Below are 20,415 nucleotides of genomic sequence, written 5' to 3' on the forward strand. Positions count from 1 at the left end.
AAGGAATACGGCATTGCCCAGGTAGAACTTAAACTTATACCTGAGATCAGGTGCATCAAGATATAGAAAATGAGGGCTAAATTCCCAGCTGGTGCAGGTTAATACAGCTGCATGCTCTACAGGGGGGTTGTGGTTTTCTACTCCCACTGAAAAGCTGATTAGCTGCAGGAAGTACTGTAGCATCATGAAAAATGCCAATCAATCCACTTCATGGACATAGAAGATTTTCCCAAAGCAAGAACAACCTCTGGCCTATTAACATCCAGTCCTTTATCTGATTGTTCAAGTAGAACAGGATGTTAACATGACCATTGTGCAATTTGATAGGAAAGTACTTGAGACCCACTGTTTATGTGATGGGGTTTGTACCCGATTGCAAAACTTCATTTATTTTGTATCTGTAACCAAAAAAAAGACCATAAAAAAGTCGTATCTGACATTTTCTTTCAATGGGTTGACCAGAAAACAGACATCTGATGCAGACGTTTGGCTGTCTTTATATATATATGTGCAAAAGTGACTTCGTGATTCTTCCTCAAAGTTTTGTGAGCCAGCTGTGAGGTAAGGTGCATCCATCTAATTGTTCGGTTTCTATTTTGCAGATGCTTGAAAATAAACCTTTTTCTTGACCTTTCCACAGTAAACATGCTTTTTTAAGAGTTAGTCTATATTTATAGTATTTAAAATCAATTTCCAAATGCATATATAGCCTTCTTTATGATCAATGACATCTTGACAGAAACTGTTTTAAAACTAGGAACTTCAACTTTTAGTTTATTAGATTTTTTTTTTTTTTATTATCTTTGTATACTTATTGCTTCAAGAGCATTTTGGATTGTCACATAACTTTGTTATGGAAAAACTTATTCTGTAACCTGTCTAGATTATTTCTCCTTTCTCTTTTTTTTCTCTCTAGAAGGTTTACCTTCAAAAAATTACAAAAATCTCTGAGAACAAAAAAGTTTCACTTGTACATACAGATTATGCAGTTCTGAATATAAGACATTGAGGGGAAGTTTTTGTCTTTGTTTTCTCCCATCAAAGAGAACGAGTGTGTCAGACAGTCTAACACATGAATTTGTAACTTAGTGCTCGCGTATGCCAACAGTGCGGTTGTTTAGTGCATGCTTTGAGAGTTGATTTTAAAGGTCTTAAAGAGTCTGTTTTAATAATTCATATTGATTCAGTAGGGGATGAAGATGCTTGACATGTTAAATGATTAACATTTACATTATGAACATGTTAATTACTGTATTTTTAATGCCATTAGCTTTTATAAACCAAGATACGAATATTCTTAAAGGGACACCAGTAGATTTGCAACATTATGGAACGCAGTGTTGTACAAACCAGCCCTAGAAATATTTCTCCCTCTTTCTTTTCACTCCTGTCCCTCTCCTTTTACATTTCAGTAAGGATGTTTTATTTGTTTGGTTCTTGCACCTAAACACCGAGCTAAAATAAAATAAAATAAAAAAACAAACAGGAAGCAAAAGAGACTAGAAAGAAAGTATTTGGTCATTCAGTTTGCATTGATCTGTGATAACCCAGTGATGAATGGTGTTATAGCTTCCCTTACTTCCCCTTCTCGCACGGGAGAGGAGGCTGTTACGGCCACAGTCATGATGCTTTGGTTTTCAGCTTAACTTAAAAGCCTTTATCTGCTGCAGTGCCTGACTCACAATAGTGACTATCAACCAAGCAGAGTAAAACAATTTACAGATATGCTTCCCTCCTATTCTTTAAGAAAAATGGCTTAGCTTTCAGCAATCAAAGGTTGCCGCGCAGTAAAGCAAAAGGGAATTTCTTTTGAGTAATGCAGCTTGATATAACATTGTGTCACACACCAGAGAACTAATATTTTCCTATATCTCTGGGCCGTTTCAGCCACACCTGGATGCTGTATTGGCACATACTGCCTTGAGAAATCTCTCTGGGATTAGGGGAGGATGAAAACTTGCAGGATGTATTGAGTTAATGAGGCTGCAGCAGAGATAAGGCAATCAGTAAATAGAAGAAGCCTAACGATAGTGGTTAGGGACAGAAATCACGTAGCAAGATCTATATGTCAGTAAAGGAGATGGAGATAAGGGAAAATATCAGATAGAGGTCAAGAAACCCTCTCAGATCAGGCTGGGGTACCTCATCCTCATAATGTCTAACTCTTAAAGCTGTATTCCCAGAGCCATTAGTAAATCACTGGGATTACTGAATGGTCCCCATGGGCAAAGCACTGCAGGAACTATATTTAGAGGTTGGACAGGAAAGGGTACACTCTGAAGACAGAAATGAATCTGAGCTTTTTCTACACTTAGTCCTCTTCAACCTATTTCAGCTGCTGAAGAGCACTAACGCCGGTACAGATTTCACTTAAGAATTTTGCAATGACCTCTCTATATGTCCACATATTTTTTAAAAAAAAGTCTTAACATGAAAAGAGTAATCACAGTTCTCTTTTTTCTGGAGGGCTTCTTCAAACTGCTCCTGCATACTGCCTGAACAAGGCCTTATATTGCAATGGAGGCACATAATAGCGTCATTAATTAAAACTGGAGGAGTGAGGCAGCAAGGGAGGAGGCAGAGGGGAGCAGCCTGTGAGTTTCAAATTTAAAGGAAGATTTCTCAACTGCACAATCAAAGTAATCTTGGGGCTACACCTTCTAACAGCATGGCTGCACGTGTGTCTGGAGCTTTCATCCCTGACTTTTGGAGTTTGAAAGCCTGAGGCTCTAAGACATGCTTCTGCATATTCTTTCTTGTGGCCGCTCTTGCTATATCGTATCTGTAGGAGGGTGGAAAGAAGGAGGTGCTGAAAACCCCCAGGAAAGCAAAACATTTCTAATTCCTTCAATCCAACCAACTGATGGAAAATTCGCCAGAAAAATTTGTAGTGTGATTTTTCAAGCTTTCAGAAAACCACTGACTAACCCAATAATTTCTAAAATCATGAAAAGAAGTTCAGATCATGAGATATTTTATGACAAAGAACAGCTTTGGGTCTGCCTTGGTCTCTGCTAGCAAACTGTAAGGGCTGCTGCCTCAATTTTTTTTTTTTTTTTTTTTTTTTTATTGCAAACACTATAAGTAATTTTTATATAAGTAATTTTTTCGTTGTTTGGGTTTTTTGTTCATAATAAAACCAGATATTGTTTTGTCACCTGAATCCAGGTCTGTATGACAGGCACCAGGTATTCTGGAAGGTGCCAACACAGAAAATCCGTTTCACAGGGAATACGTATCCTGCTTCTTGGACTTGAGGAGCTCCAGTGTATAGAAATACTGAACTTTCGGGAAGTGTTATTGCCTAGTTCAGCAATAAAATGTTAATAGCCAAGTTTCCCTTCTTGTTGGTAACGTGTAACATGTGCATCCAGAGAGACATTGGGCCCAGAGGTGGGCCTGTGCAGACCTCATGAAGTTCAGCCAGGCCAAATTCAGGGTCCTTGGGGCAACCCCAAGCACAAATCCAGGCTGGGTAGAGAATGGATGGGGAGCAGCCCTGAGGAGAAGGACTTGGGGGTGTTGGTGGATGAGAAGCTCAACAAGAGCTGGCAATGTGTGCCCAAAGCCCAGAAACCCCCCGCAGCCTGGGCTGCATCCCCAGCAGTGTGGGCAGCAGGGCGAGGGGTGGATTCTGCCCCTCTGCTCCGCTCGGGGGAGACCCCCCTGCAGCGCTGCCTCCAGCGCTGGGGCACCAACAGCAGAAGGACACGGAGCTGTTGGAGCGGGGCCGGAGGAGGCCCCGGAGATGCTGGGAGGGCTGGAGCCCCTCTGCTGGGAGGACAGGCTGAGAGAGCTGGGGGGGTTCAGCCTGGAGAAGAGAAGGCTCCGGGGAGACCTTCCAGCCCCTGCCAGGCCCTCAAGGGGCTCCAGGAAAGCTGGGGAGGGACTCTGGAGCAGGGAGGGGAGCCACAGGGTGAGGGGGAACAGTTTTAAACTGGATGATCAGCTTTCCTGGTTGTTTTTTATTTCTCCGACCAGGTTTTTAGCCCAACACCTTTATTCTTGTCATCTTATGTGTGTTCCAAAGGACATTTCTCACACATCTCGAGAAGCCTATGAGTCAGTATTTTTAAACTCCAAATTAGGTTCCTAAAACTATATCCAGGAATATAAATACCGTCACAGTTTTGGAAAGTGTTAAATATCCTGTAAATGTCACCTAACCAGAGTTTTAAAATTAAATTAGCTTATAATATATAGCTAATTTCCATAAGGCATTTCTCTGAAAATATATAAGGGAGGAATGAAAAATCAGGAATCAGTAATCAAAAATAAAACTTTCAGTTGCCCAGATCTTCTACATCATCATTGTTGGGTGTGTTTTCTATGACTGTGTTTTGTTTTCTTTTCATCAAAGCAAAAACCCACATGAACAGTCTGACAAGCAATAAAAACGAATTTGTGTTCTTTTCCCAGTTTTTTTCTTCACAGAAAATGCTTTGCTTTTATAAATGTTTTTGACATGTTGAATACAAAAAAAAAAAATGCAAATTTGCAACACATGTCCCAGTGATGCAGTTTAAAAGAGGAGCTTTGGCTGTAAAGGTGTTTATGTGCTTTTCAATAACAAGCGATTACTTTAATTTTTGGTTTTGGTTTTGGAAACTTTTGGTTTCTTCTACAGCCCAATTCAGGAAATATCTGTACCCTGAACGACAATTCATAAACACATGCTTAGTGCAGACATGGTTTTCAATCACCTCCAAATGAACAGAAGCACAGTATTGAAGCCTGTATTAGACATTGCTCCTGGGGAAGGTTCTGATCAGGGGTGGATTTAAATACACACTGAAGTCATGTATTCACCCTGTCTCAGACCAGTGTGTGAAACTATAGTTCCCTTTTCCCAGGCTCTTGTACCTACGGGATGCAGTACAAAAATTTTAAAGTCTGCATATGCACTGATGTGATATGAATAAACTTAATACACCTCAACCTTAAAATGGGATGGGCAACTATCCCTAATCAATCTGCTCTTTCATTAGGTCCAAGCAGCTGCTCTGGGAGCTTTGTCCTGATCTGGATTTCTTATCCCCATCACCAAAGACCAGCTGAATCTCCTCACCATTTCGTCGTCGAAGTGAGATGCTCCAACTAGCCTGTGAGTAGGAGATAGAAATAAAACGTACTGATCAGATGAACGTGTCAGAGCCCCAGTGACCAGCAGGAGCTGCTGTAGATAACTCGGGGTCTTGCAGAGTCAAGGTGATGGATCTGGGTCTAAGGCTGAGTCGGGCTGAATGTGTTTTGATGTTTTTATATGGTCCCTTAAATATCAAGTAAAGCTTGTCCCCCTAAAAGCAGGAGGGCAACTCTTTCTAGCAATGTTTCTGTTCTCGCTTCCAGCCTCTCTTCCTCCTGTTTTGTTTAGTTCAGCCAAAAAGGAACTTAAAATGGGTATTGAAAATATCTAGGGTAAAAACTGTGGTTACAGAGTGACTTTCAATCTGCTGCTCTGCACTGCCAGAGGCAGGTGAGACAGGGGAGCAGAAAGGGTGCAGGACAGTAGCCCACAGCCAGGGAAAAGACGGTGCACCAAGTTTCTGGATTGTATTGTTATATTTGAGATCAAAGATGTATTCAGGGTAAATATTTTGAGTAAAGCACCTGCAGCAATGGTGATAAATTCTCCAGACCACGGACGGTAACTGAGAAGAGCTGAACCCGGTGTACATCACAGGGTTTGTTGTGTGTTCTTCTGCAACCTGGTTATGCTTTTACACACTTCTGTAACAAATGCCTGTTTTGTTGAAGTCTTGACCAGTGCTGCGTGCATCAACAGGCACGGATGCAGGCCACCCCTTGAGAAAATAAGGCCTCTCATATCTTAATTCTCCCTTTTCAAAATCCTGTATGCTAGGTAAACACCTAGCCTCAGACTCACTAAACGCTGCGTTTTTTGCCAAAATGATCCCTTAAAACAGAGCACATTTGTTTTTCAGGGCAGCTGTTGATATAATTCCTTGCTGCAGTGGGTTTTTTGGTTTCTTTTTTATCTTTTCTTCTAAATAAAGATAAATTTGCTAAATCCTGTACGGCACTGGGAAGTCATGGGTGCCCTGTCAACGAAGTAGTATCAGGTACCTCGAGAAAACCACCTTTTACAGAAAAAGCAAATAAGATTTATAGAAAATTATGATCCTTTCCTTTGAGTGTGATGTAACCACTCTGCAGTATACAGATCCCCTTTCCACAAGAAGAGGCACCTGAAAGGTAGGTATAATTTTCCAATCAGTGGATTTGTTCCGGTCTCTCTAAATAAGGTACAGAGATACGAAGTGATTTGTACAGAACTATCTGGCTTTTCGTTTAAACCCCACAAAACATTTCCAGAGGAGAAAACCTCAAATGCAAAAGTTTTCAGATACGTGTCTTGCTTACTTATAAGTTTCTCAAGATCATTTATTTAGTTTATCATTTAGTGGTAGCAAGTACTTTTTGAGTTTTTTACTCCTTTTTTTCTTTTTTCACCATTTGTTTCAGAATGAAATCTTGAATCACTTTTTTTTTTTTTTCCTCAGTTCACTACCTTTATAGTTAGCCCTTTTTTGGTTACAAATCTTGGGTACATTTACGCGTGCTCTGGGTACAGGGTGGGGTCAGCAGACTTCATCTGTGCTCATAAGTGCGAAATTTTGCCTATGGGATTATGGGAACAAAAATCCAGGTATAGACCCGTACATCGCAGCTGTAACAGCCAAAGGTGGGATCTGGTGGGGCTTCTCTTTGTGCACGACTCAAACTCTATGGATAATACTTGCAAAGCCGTTTCTTTTTTTCTTCGCCCACCCTAAACCATATCTGTCCTTGGCTTTATCTTCTGCTTCAATCTCTCCCTATACCAAGACAGTAAAGTTAAGACACAGGATGGCTTTGTTTTCAGGAGCATACTCAGACTAGTCTTCCAGACTAATTTTCTGCTTGGGTTACTTTCCTAATTATAATTTGTGTTCTCATCATGTCGTGGAAGAGTACATTTTAAATGAGCTTGCAATACACAGTGTAGAATACCAGCTTTATAGCACTGTTCGTAACCTAGAATACCAGTTTTTAATTTGTCATAATGCAAATGCCATAATGATTACAAGTTTTCAATCCTGATATCTATTTTTTTCCCCAGCTACTTGTAAGCTGAAGTCTCAGGTTTCATTTTGCCACTCCGTATGTAAGGCCATTGGTGCAGGATGTTGTCTGCCTCCAGACAATCAGAGCTGTGTATGTTATGCATCATGTTACAAAACACTGTAAAATATGTGGAAAGGGAAAAACAAATTACATTAATTATGCCTTCTTTAGCCTTCTTATGCTTCCTAATAGGTTTTAAATGGACTGTTTGGGGTTTTTTACTGATAACCACAAAAAAGTTATTCGTTCTCTAAATTAATACTAGAAATATTTCCTGGGAATGGAGAATTCATTTTTATTGAGTGATAGAAATACGATACCTGATTCTGGTGAGACTACAAGAAGATAAGGCTTCAACTCTTAATTACCCACCTATTCCTGGCAAAAAGTCTCATGCAAAATTTTCAGGAGCATCTAATTCTATTGAGTCCATTCAGTCTGGAGAGACACAAGAATGAGGCCTTGCACAAAAGCATGTGTTTGGGCGGCGGGGGGGGGGGGGGGGGGGGGGGGGGGAAGAAAAAAAATGTTTGATAAGTTTGACATGGATTGCTATACAAATGTATTTGAATATCTTTATTTGTACACCTTGCCTAGCCTGATTAACCCTATATTACATTCTACCTACATGTACATCATTAAGCTAGAATTTTATAGCAAGCTGGCCAATGTTGCCTATGTGGTGATGCTCTCATGAAAGCTGGGTTGTTTCCTGCTCTAAGGGATCGCATCCTGATGTTGGCCTACAACAGGATTAATGGCAATATCCTCTCAACTCCATTGGGTGTGCTAATTGTGATGTTAAGAGAGAGGAGCCCGGCTTCCACGTCTCCCTGGCCCCACTTTGCATCTGTTGGTCTGAACTTGTGTGCTTGGATCTGGTTAATCCCTGAATGGTGATATTTATTCCTCACCCTTTGTAGCCCTCTAGGCAAAATCTCAATGTAGCCCTGGTGGGTAATAGTTACAGGTCATTAATTGCAAGTCTAATTTGTTGTGAATGTATACAGTAGCATTGCCACTTCTTGTCCCAGCGCAGCCATACTCTTTTGAGGATTTTTGCGTGACAAGCAAGGGTGTTTTAGAACAGAATATGGGTGTTTTGGTTTGTGTTATGAAAGATCTTGGCCGTCTGTTTCCTAAGCACTACTTTCTCCTCCGTGGACATGAGAGGGGTGTTTCCCTCTTTGCAGAGGGCTTAGGAGAAGACTTGAGGAACACCTTCTTAGCCTACCCACTTTGGACAACAACCCATAGGAAGGACAACAAGTCCTGGGATCCTGCTGCTGTCCAAGGGAACAAGGGAAAGACAACTGTCCCTTCTTCTCTCAGTAACCGCAGGCTCTTTCCCCTCATCCAGGCTGCCAAAAACCACCCAGCTGATGCTAGAAATGAACTTGTCTGAGGGAGAGCATGTGAGGTCTCCCACCTCCAGGCATGGCAGGAGAGGGTTGTGCACAGGTCCCCAGGAAAGTGTAGCTCAGCGCTTCAATCATCTGCCCAGCCTCGAGCAGCTGAGCTGTGGAAATCACTTTGACGTAAATCTCTCAGCAGCTTTTTTGTCTGAAATAAATGGTGCATAAAGGAAATGCAAAATTGTTTGGTGGACAGGATTATCTATGTGTTTACTGCTCTCAGCACTTTCCTTTTGTCTTTTGACTGTGTAGTTCCCATTGGCGTGAATAGCTGTGCATGAAGCTAAAGCTTCTGAACATGAGCAGGGTGTAAGAGAGCTCTCCCTTTAAACCTGTGACAGCTATGCACTTGTGGTTGCAAGAAATGTCAAGTTAGAAGAATTACCAGGAGTAGAAAGTAATTATTTTTCATTACCAAGGTTCCCTGCTCAGTGTTAACCCAAATGTAAACTTTCCATAATTCTGCATCGTTATCATTCCCTTGGATGCATTACTTTCATTTCCATTTGTTATTTTACACATGCACCCTCACACATACTTGCACACAGTTGTGGCATCTCGTAATATTTTTTTTGTATTATTCCATCCCTTCGTGTCTATCTTGGTATGTGTTATTCTGTTGCCATAACATGTTGATGATATACAATATTTGTATGACGATTCAAATCAATGTTTATCACATCAGAGCACTATCATTCACAAGGAAAGCACAAATCAATAATTCATTAAGCAAGAGAGAAGTGAATGATTTGAAATTGTTGTACTTCTCCCCTTTAATACTTTCAAGAGAAATTGCATTGTTTAAATGAAATTTGATAACTTTTTAGGCTAAATGAGTCTGATTTAATGCGTCTGATGGTAGTCAGCATAGTATTCATATTGGATAAATAGTGGAAATGCAAAATTAGCATAGATGGTTTTCAGTTTGCTAAAACTTCTGATTCAATAAAAATACTGCGTGTTGTAAAAAGACTGGGGAGGGTATATGGTTTCCCAAGTTGAATAAAATAGCTTTTTTAGACATAAATAAAATTATTCATTTCATGTTGGAACCATTCATTTTCAGAAAGCTTTTCTCATAAAAAATGAATAGAGCTACTTCGAAATAGAGAAATTTTCTCTTTCAAAAAGGGATGTGTTCAATCTAGGTAGCGTAAGGAAGTGTAACACTTTGGGGAAAATTGCGGAAGTTTTGGGTTTGGGTTTTGATTTTTTGACTGAAACAGCCAGAGGAATAGACATAAATGTGTGACAGGTGATCCTGTCTTTCTTTTTCTGCACCTGTCCAAGCCCATGAGACAGCCAGGTGACCTCCTGCATTGGAAGATGGGCTAAATGAATGAGTCTGTGGAATTTAAATGCACCTTTAGCCCTGCTCATTTCCTAATTCACCAGCAATAAAGTGGTCATTGCTGATGACACAGGGAATTCCTTGTGGTTTTTAAAATACAATGACAGAGTATCCACCAGGAACCGCAGAGCATTAGCCGTTGCTTTCACTGGGGATGAGTGTCCTCTATTGATTGGTTTTCATTGCCTGAGCTCAATAAGGCTTTTATTTATGATGACATAGTTTATGATTGCTTATTTATCTGTTGTGCGTGAAAAGAGCTTGGAATCAAATTGCCATATTTACCAAAATCAAGTCCGGATTCTTGAAAAAAGCTGTTTTACTCCCAGGCATATGCCAAAATTGTATAGAGCAGTAAAAAAAATACCCACAACTAGCCTTGAATTTTCCTGATCCTTTTTCTTAGGTATCCCCAACTCTGAGGCAATAGCCTCCTCTCTGCTCAACTTTCGATCCATTCTGGTGGCCCTGTAAGGAATTTTATCTACAAATGTGAAGTTACAGTAGAGGCTGAGATCAGCACACACACATACACCCTCCCCCCCAGGTTATTTACTCAAAAGCTGACATGTAATCTAGACTGGGTCCAAGAAGTGATTAAACAAGCACAGGGGAGAAAAATACAGCAAAGACTGTTGGAGACAAAGATGTGCAGAGCTGGGTCAAGAGGTCCCTGAGCCACATCACCAAGATCATACAGGGGAAGGATGAATTTATGCCCCCCTTGTTGTTGTGTCTTCCCCAGGGCTTTCCTGCAGGGCTCTGTCGGCTGTGGGGTACTGAACTGGATGGACTTTTAGCACAGCGGTTTTCTTGTTCCTGATGAAAAAGGGTAGTTCCTACCTGAGTACTCACATAAACAGAACAGAAGTGGGCTTAGATTGTGGCAGCATTTACTGGGTGACAGTGAATTTAGGACGATCATGGGTAATCCATACGGACGGAAGCAAGGCAGGACCGTACCGCTGCTTGTACCGGTAGCCACTTTACAGGACTCTAGATAGGATCAAAGTAACTGCTCTATAAATTAAGCAACTGGTAATAACTAAAACTGGAAAAAAAAAAAAAAACTTTTAATTTTTTGACTCGTATCTTTAATCAATTGCAACATGGTGCAATTGCATTTTAGCTGTAGCTTTCCAATTGTTTGCTCAATAGAGATTGCTCCATTGCTTTTGATTGACACAATGTTATTGCATTTTTATTGACTTTTACGATAGTTTTTACAACATTCAAGGTGCATAAGTTAAACAGAAAAGTAACATAGTAACATTTCAAGATGGAAGGAGGCTATAAAGATGCAGAGCAGGTATAATTTACAATAACAGGAAATTACAAATTAAGGATAACTCCCTTGCTCCCATGCCTAGTTAGTCCCTCTGTACGTTTTTTCGGAATATGTCAGTAAAACATGAAGTGTTTGCATACCATAAAAAGTTAATGGATGATAGAGTTGGTAAATACTTTAGGATTATTATTAAGATTATTTTAGATATGATTAGGCTGAACTTCAGCTGAAAACAAGTACCTATAAAGGATTTTTGAGTTATAAAAATGTTAATTATTTGAAGAACTGGGTTTGATCTAAATCAAGGAAAGCCAATAAAAATGATGTGGAGTTTTAAGCACATGTAAGGAACATAAATATAATCTTGAAAACAGTTAAGCACGTTCCCTGAGAGCTCTGTACATGAGTTTTTTCAGACAAGCCATTGGGCTTCAGCAGAGCCTGTGCATGGCCGCTTTTTATGAAAGCGTAGTTATGTGGAAAACTTCAAAGCACATACTTGCCAAGATTTTTTTTTCCTTGTACTGCCCATGTAGTTATGGGCACTTACCCTCTAACTGCTACTGGTAACTGTGCCTTTTTGTTCAATGAATTCCATTAAACCCCTGTCTTTTAGGAGTCCCTCATCCTGCTTTTGGATTTATATTTCTTATGTCAATGGCCTTCTAACTAAAGAACCTCCACAGCAGAACTTTTTAATAATTATTATCAATTATTTCACAGTGCTCACCACGTCATCTTTTAATGTCTGTGTTTCACCACATATAAAATAGAACTGCATTACAGGATCTTTCTGAGTTCAGCTGGCCAATATTTGTAAGACTGTTACAGAGTTACAGTAATTTAATAAAATTTTGCTCAATTGTTCTTTTTCTGAAACAAAAAGAGTGGCTTTCTTATGAAATAAGGAGCTTTTGTGAGAATGTCTCATTTCACATAGAGACCCAAAAAAGATTTTGCAATCAGAAATGTAAAGGTTTGTGGGTTGTTTTTTTTTTTTTCACAATAAAATCCCTATAGTTTTGCTAACTACAGCAGTCATATTGCCCAAGTCTACCTAGGATATTGGGGAAAAAGAGGCAAAGTCATAATATAGAACACTCCTTTGTTATGATCTGAATAAATATAGTTGGCTTCTCGAACTAGTCCCTCTGTTTTCACTTTGTCATGAGGAAGAGGGTTGTTTTTAAAGATGATTCATACCATTCTAAATTAATCTTCTGATGTTGGTGAAATGAATTTCTACCGAATACGCTATTTCTCTTCACTAACCACAAAGAGGACCTAAGGGGACCAGCTCACATCTAGGTGAGATGAATTTCACCCTGGGACCAGCACAGCCCTGATCACAATCGACCTCTCTGTAACACTCAGCCTTTACCTGTTCCCCAAGGAATTTCTCCTAGAAATGTCACCAAGTGACCAAGAGTGTGTTAGTCTCACCAAGGTAGGATAAAGGAGGCTGTCCAAAGTTCTTGTCAGACTTAAGCTTTACAGTTTCCAAACTAAGCTTGTAGAGCGAGAGAAAAAAGCCCATGACATGCCGATATGACACCCCCATGGGAAAGACCATCCCTATGGCCAAGGGGACCACATAAAAAAGGTCTGCCTCCCCGTTAAATGGGCTACATATTAGATCCAGTAGCAAATAAGATTACTTTGGAGGATGCTTTAGCTATATAAAAAGCTTTGCCATGGATACAGTGTTTCCATTGCATTTCGATGATCTAGGCAGAAAGTAGAAATAATAGTGAAAGGAAGATTATAGTTGTCTATTAAATTCTGCAGAGCTTTCCCATAAAATGACAGTAAAGGCCTCTCTTCACAACAAGGCATTTTGCCAATTAGACATTATTGTGTTGTCTTTACAGATGGGACGCACTGCAGTTGTCGCGACCACTGGACTTTCTCTCAGACATCAGCCTACATCATATTATTATAATAAAAAATCCTCATCATTAATATCATTACATTGTTCTTGGTAACAGGATAAATTCATCAATGAATGATCTCTCCCTGTTTAATCTCATTTGTTTAGAATATTTCTTTTCTAGATATCCTTATCATGATCTTATCATCACAACCCTTGCGAAGTTCGGCCCCAACAGTGCTGTGATGCATGTGGTTGGTTTGTTGTTGGTTTTTTTTAATATTTCACAAGTTGATAAGAAAGGTAGCATTTAACCCCCAATTGCCTCTGATGAGACAAAGGAAAGTTCTGCAAATGACACAACAGATAACTGCATATTGTGAATTTCGATTGCTTCCCTTTGGTAGGACTTCCAATTTTAAAGAACTGCTGCTGTGTACCGACATTTCTCATAGGCTTCTAGATAGAGACATAATTTGCAGTGTGCTGAATGCTGACTATATCCCTGACTGTATCACTTTGTTTTGATAGAACCTGCTCAATTATACTGAGTTGTGCCTTTCCTCAGAACATAGTCAAAGTTTCAACTCTGAAAATATTATCTGAACTGCCAGCTAATATTGGATAAGCCTGAACTCCATCAATGACCTTTTTTTGGGAAAAAAACCCTACAGTTGTCTTCTCTGCATCTGATTTTCTCTTCCTGCAGATGTTCTAAAGTACAGAAATGCTTTCTTGTGACTGAATCCTTTCTTTCCGTAGCTGGTTTTTAAAAGGTAGGTAAAGAAGGAAAAGCTGTTGATGTTGCACATCCTTATAAATGAAGCTAGCAGTCCTAGTTGTTGGAGCACACGCCTCCATGTGAAGCCTAGGTTTGAGTTCACTTTTACCTGAACAGATTTCAAAATAGACCTCATGGCTCCTACAGGGATCTCAACAGGCACCGGATTACTCTACAGTAAATTTGCCATTTTTTGTAGAAACAGTGAAGCTGATGAGAAAATAATCCAAGATTTTTTTTGAGTCAAAGAGACATCAACTGACTGTAGAGCTCTCAAATGTAGCTTGGCAGTCTCTTGCTTTGGAAAGGAGATAGATTGGTGTGTTCATCTCTTTTTCAAAGGCTGTTTATGCATTTTTTCTAATGACCCCTTCATGTAAATTCTGCTTTCCCTCTGGGTTAGATTAGAGCCCTTGGAATAACAAAATGAGGTTAGGCGTACATGAATGAGTGGATTTACTTTTCTGGTCCTCTGAGATCTCATGAGATTATTCATGAGTATATGAATGACCACAGTCTGCTTCTGAATCTGTTTTCAGATCCGTTGTATTCCCCAAGTTAAGCTTTTCTAAATGTTTATGTGTCATTCATGGTTCAAGATTGGCCATTATACTTTAGTCATCCAGTCACTAATTACACTTTAACTGACCAGTCTGGGGACAGGAGCAATGCCATATGACTGAAGGAAAACATGATGCATAATGTACATTTCATGATGAGAAGAGGGCATTCATGAGTACCACATATTCCAAAAACTGTCAATGAATGTTTATGCATAAATAAATTTTCAGAAATCAATACTACCTTGCAAACTATTTCTGAGAATAAAAGTAGCTACACAAAGTATTGATAAAAACAATTCAGATAGCTCTGTGGACAAGACTCTCCTTGGACTTAAAAACCTGTTTGAACAGACACAGAAAATCATTCATGAGCTCAGTAATCCCCAGCAATTCAAATAAGCTGATTGCAGGCAACTTGTGCAGCTTTATGAGATAAACTTAATGTGGTTTACTGCTTAGTACGGTTGCACAGACCATTTGCTGTACATTTCCAGGACTCTTGTGGGTTTGTGTGGTCCAATACCACTACAGAGTCATTGCAGTAGTAAGTCTGGTCTCCTAATCCTCATGGTTTAGCCAGTTTTTGCCTTCACTGCTGTCAAGCCAATCTATTCAACTATCAACTATTAACGTACACTTCTGTGATATATACTTCTATACTTTACATTTCTTCTTTAATTCTCTCTTACACCCTTTCTCCTTTTCCTTTTCTTATTTTCCCTAGTCATAGTCCAAAGTCCTTCAGCTGTGGTCCATAGCTTCTTACGGAGTAATGTCACTAATGTTGTCCTTGGTCCTACCTTCCTTCCTTGTATCGTATGCCACCTCTCAGTAAGAAACTCTCATCTCTTCATAACTCCTTTAAACATTTATAGAAAACTCTTCCTCTCTTCTTCTCCTATGAAATTTAGCGCATTCCAGAAAATAAATGCAGTGACCACGCACCATTTAAAATCTTAATGCAATTTAATGTTGGGAACTAATGTGGTCCATATGCCTTTGGTGACCAATCAGTAACTCTCCTGTGTTGCACAATACCTTTACAACAGGCAGATGTTGGTCAAAACAGGGTGAAGTGTCAGCACTCCAGAAAGCTGTCAAATCCTTATCCAGCAACAGTTGCGTCCAAGAACTTTGTCCAAGAGCTAATAACTAACCACACGCATGAAGTCTCACTTGCGTGCATGAATACAGGTCAGCCATCAGTGTATATGAAATAGAGATTTTGGGAAAACAAAAGTTATGTGCAATTGATTGAATTTCTCTCTGGCAAGAAAAACCTTCTTTTGTTCCAATGAGTAAATGAATTTCCAACAATTATGTTGTGGGCAAAGATATAGCTCTAATTTGCCATGCTCAAGAGTCATTTACATTTCTGAAGTCCTGAGAAACCCTCCTGAATGAGGAGAATTTTGAATCCCGCATAGAGGTTGGGTCTGTAAGGGAGTATATCTCCAGATCAGGACTCTCTTCCATGAGGGAAATCATGCACACTTTGCTTGAGAATGGAAGATAAGATGGAGGGAACAGAAACATAGACAGTTGTCACCTGCGGGATCCGTTTCTGAATTAAATGTCAAAAACGTACAGCAGTAAGTATCCCTTTTTCCTTTGATATCTATCTTCTAGTAAAGAAGAAGAATAATTGCAACAAGGGGTCATTGTCCCATTATCCAGCACCTCAAAACACGTTACAAGGGTATCCAGAAAACTGTGGGGGTGTTCCTCCACAGTGTTTCAAGGAGCTGAGAACACGGGATGATGTTGCAAAATGAACATCTCCAGTGGGTTCCTGTCATACTGCAGGACAGGAGAGAAAACACCTTGACTTTGAGAACCTCCTGTGTGTTTGTAACAGGAGTCAAAGTGCTTTCTTGACCCCTGGATATGATCTGAAAGTGTAACAAAAAAGAAAAATGCTGTTGTTCTAGAAGTCATTCATCAGACAACACCAATGGACAACATCAGTACATTTTTTTAGATTTAATCTAATCTCTGTATTAACATACATTTAACATCCCTACAAACAGCTGACCTTTCCAGATGGAAGAGGAGCCACATAAAATAAATGAAGGCTTGTGTAAATTCTCTTCCTCTGAAAAAAAAAAAAAAGTATCAAAAATTTTGGGTGGTCATTTGTTAATTAGCTCTATTAATTACACTTCTACTAAACAAAAACAGATCAGTCAGGATTTAGGTTGAAATAGAGCGGTGTTCATTAAATGCACTCTCTGACCCCTGCGGCAGTCTGATGCATTCCTGGGAGCTGTTTATCCTGTAAAAGGCAGGAGTGTAACTTGTTCTCAGTAACAAGCCCAACAAAGATTAAAGGGGTAATTAAAGACCAAAACTTCATGCTATATACTATAAAAACCTTTTAACAATGTTGGCTATAGTGAAGGTTTGTATTATAAATAGACTGAAATGCTAGCTTGGCTTTCCGAGCACTCTATTTTCAGATATATTGCTGAACTGAGAGTTTTCATTGGATAATTAGTTGTGGTAGAAGAAATTTCTGCACCTTAGGTTGATTTAGCCCTTGGAGTCTCTGTCTGAGTTTCTGAGAACAGAAAGTATGTGTATAATTGCTCAGCAATCTGACTGGAGTGTTGTAAGGAACTACAAGTTAATACCCGTTAAGTGCGTTTGAAAAACCTTCTGTGTAGGTGAGCTAAGCGCGGAGATCAGTAGACGGGAGAACACGGAATATTTGTACTTCTGTTCGCTCATGGGGGACAGGCCACCACGCAAACAGCGCGACCCTGGGAGGAGAAGAAATTTATTTTCCCTGTTGTTCTGCTGCTATCTGGTGATTTTGGGGCAGGAAATGTTATCTGCTTTGTGCCAGAACTCCCGAGTGTATAAAATCAAGTTTACCTCCTGTCCCTGTGGGATTTTGGGGTGGGGAAACACGAAGCACCATCTCATACCCTGACCCTTGCACTTGCCTTCCAGTATCCAGTTCACTGGAGGCATGAACTGGCTACGGCCTCTTTGAAGCAGGGGATTTCCCTTGTTTAACTTTCAGGAAAATCAACCATTTGTGAATTCTATGACTTTAAAAACAGTATGCACAGACAGGGGCAAGTACTTAACCCCCCTCCCCACCAACCATACCATTGTCCTTCTACGAGCACAGGCAGAGAGCTATGGCATCATCTGCATCGGTCTGCGCGCAGACACGGATTTCAGAGGAAACACTTGCAATGTGTGAGATTCACCATGGGTGTGAAGCTTGGCATGGTCAGTGCCTTTGTTTGCAGTCTCCCAAAGTCAGGAAGGGAGAGGGAAAGGGAATCTGTCTTTTATTACAAAGGCACAACTGGGGGCAGTGCCATAATATACAATAAATAATAATAATAGTGTCAAAGTAGAAGTCTTCTATCTAACAGCCTGTTTGGGGGGCGAAATCCTTAATTTAAGCATTTATCTTCATGCAGGCATCTTTGAAAAGCCATTTTTAACATGAAATCTGACATCATTCATTCATCTTCCCCAATTTAATTTTACCGTTTAAGGGCTTACAATGCAAAATTACAGGGCTTTTTTTTTTTTATGCAGTAGGCCAGACTACAGAAGAACAGTGATCCCTTTTGACTCTAAAATGTAGGAAAGAGAATATTCTATATAAGTGTGGTGTCTTCTGTGACACAAAAGAGGTGTCTTATAGGATAAAACAGATGCAAAGCCCTATTTCTATCACTTAGAACAACATACCAACAAAAAGTAGTGATTTGTTAATTCAGGGCTAAAAATTGTATTTTCTAAATAGTTGTCAGTAAGGACCCAAACAGTGCTGTGGGACTATGTATGGCAAAGCCACTGTTACTAATAGGAATGTTGTTGTTACTGAGAAGAATGCTCTTTGTGGCAACTGCAATGACTGGTGACCACCTTATTCCCATAAATATCGATAAATTATGTAAAAGGTCACTGCTAAATCCCACTCAGATCAAAAGTATAATCCCAGCACAGAATCAGTGATAACTAGTGCTCTGGGACCATCAAATGCTGGAAACTGTTGTTACTGAGGAGGTTTTGTGCCTTTCCAGCTGCCTCATTTTCATACATTTATTTAATTTTATTTTAGAAGGGTGAAAAATATCTGGAAAGCTATCCTCGAACAAGAAGAACGTGTCTGAAACAGCCAAGGTGAGAGGAAGAAGCAGGGCCAATTCAAAAGTTCACCCAGGAGTTCATGTGCTCATTTTCATATCAGCTACGTGGAGCGTTGTGGGAGGCATGCGGATGCGGGAGGGCGAGATAGCCCCTAGCAAGCACCCCAGCATGCCTCTTGTTCTCTTGGATTCGGTGGAGAAAACTTGCCTGTACAACTATTTCCTTTGGCTTGAGGCTCTGCAGCGCTGAAACTTCTTCTGAAGGCGGGGGGAAAAAAAAAAAAAAAAAAAAAGAAAGAAAAAGAAGAGAAAGAAAGTATCCCTGAAGGCCTAGTTCCATGATTTGAAAGCCAATTTTTAACAGCACACATAACTTTCAAGATTAGATGCCCTGAAGCAAAGTAGAGTTCAGAAAGTTTGTTTTTTCACTCCACAGGAAATATTTGGAAGTTCCATGAAATTGTGTGCGGCAAGTCCTGGTGAGGGGCGGGTGGGGCAAGCCCCCAAGTACTGAAGTGCAAAGGGGGAAAAACTTTACAAAAATACGGTGTCAGGCAGCTGCCTTGGAGGAGAAACACGTTTCAGGTCTGAAAGTTTTGAGTGTTTGTCCCATTGTTTTAATCATGGAAAGGCTTCACACAACAGACCCCTTGCAGTGATATCCTGCCTCGTTCAGGTCTGTTTTACAGCTGTTTGGGGCAACGTGGGTCAATTCACTTAACGAAGCTCCTCCTGATTTGCATCATGCTAAGTACAGTTGGAAGGAAGCAGGGAGAGTAATTCTGGCAAAAGCAGTATCACATGATATTCCACTAACCTACATTCCCACAAAGATGCCGTCCCTTTCTTTTCTTCCTTTAATTTCTATTATTTTCAGTTCTCAATTGCGAGGCTGGAAGTTGGTTCATTCCTGTCTTCGCACTTCAGATAAATAACATAACAGATGTGTCACTGCGAAGCCCTACATGGATAGCTATTTTTCTCCCACTGAATTGCAACTTGGAAACAATGTTAGATGACAGTTGTGGACATTGAAAATTGCTTGAAATGCGAGGGGAATATTAAATTCTGAACTCAGTCCAGCCTTTAATAATGCGCCAGCCTTTGTCATCAGTTACTTAACAATAGATATGCATTCTACTAGAGAAAAATACCCCGTGGTATTATCTCAACATACACGCATTGCAAATTATCATACGGCACTACAGAACAATTGCACTTGGGTGCAACGTGGCCCCTTGTAATCATTTGGGTTTTGTCCACTGAAGCCTTATTTCTCTAATGAAACACAATTTGGTATCCAGTGGGGAAGAGGAGTTGCAAGGCACCCTCCACTTTACAGGTGATTGTCGTTATTACTCATGCAGTGCTATTGTGTTTGGTTTTTTTTTTGTTTGCGTTTTTTTGTTCAGTTTGGTTTGTTGGTTTGGATTGGTTTGGTTTGGTTTGTTTTTTTTTTTTAAGATGTATCCGTGTTACGGTAAGGCTGGACTTCATCGTTCTTTTGTGCTCGATGCTGCAAAATTCTTCCACAGCTATTGTAGTTCTCAACGGGGTTTCTCCTTACATGTAAATACATGGCCAATGGGTCATTAGAGATAGGAAGAACACAAAGAAACTGTGCGAAGTATAAGTGTCACAGAATTAAAGCTGGTTTGTGGTAAGCATCGCAAATGGAAATAGGACTTCTCCACATATATATGAAAGGGACAAAGGAAAGAGGTGATACAAAGATTCAAGAGAGGTCAGAATGCATCAAGGCACATGGAGAAGAAGTAACGCATCTGCTAAAAACAATTATTTCAATATTATTTCAATAACAACTGCTTCCATAGGAGAATTTCACCATGTAACCACGTGCAGAAAGCCTCTTTTGACAAGTACTGGTCTCTGAAGTCCTC

The 20,415-nt window shown here is 40.0% G+C and overlaps 1 protein-coding gene across 4 annotated transcripts in view; it reads left to right on the forward strand.

The window, feature by feature from the left end:
* The first annotated feature begins 459 nt into the window (after positions 1–459).
* LOC128902463 (urea transporter 2-like) overlaps positions 460–20,415 on the forward strand; it is a 304,997-nt gene continuing 285,041 nt past the window's right edge. For all 4 annotated transcript variants that reach the window (XM_054185530.1, XM_054185534.1, XM_054185532.1 and 1 more), the window contains exons 1-2: positions 460–561; positions 4,989–5,104. The gene's annotated coding sequence lies outside the window, so the exon portion shown is untranslated. The remainder of the gene's footprint in view (positions 562–4,988; positions 5,105–20,415) is intronic.

This window comes from Rissa tridactyla, chromosome Z (genome assembly GCF_028500815.1).
Source record: "Rissa tridactyla isolate bRisTri1 chromosome Z, bRisTri1.patW.cur.20221130, whole genome shotgun sequence".
Classification (NCBI taxonomy): Eukaryota; Metazoa; Chordata; class Aves; order Charadriiformes; family Laridae; genus Rissa; species Rissa tridactyla.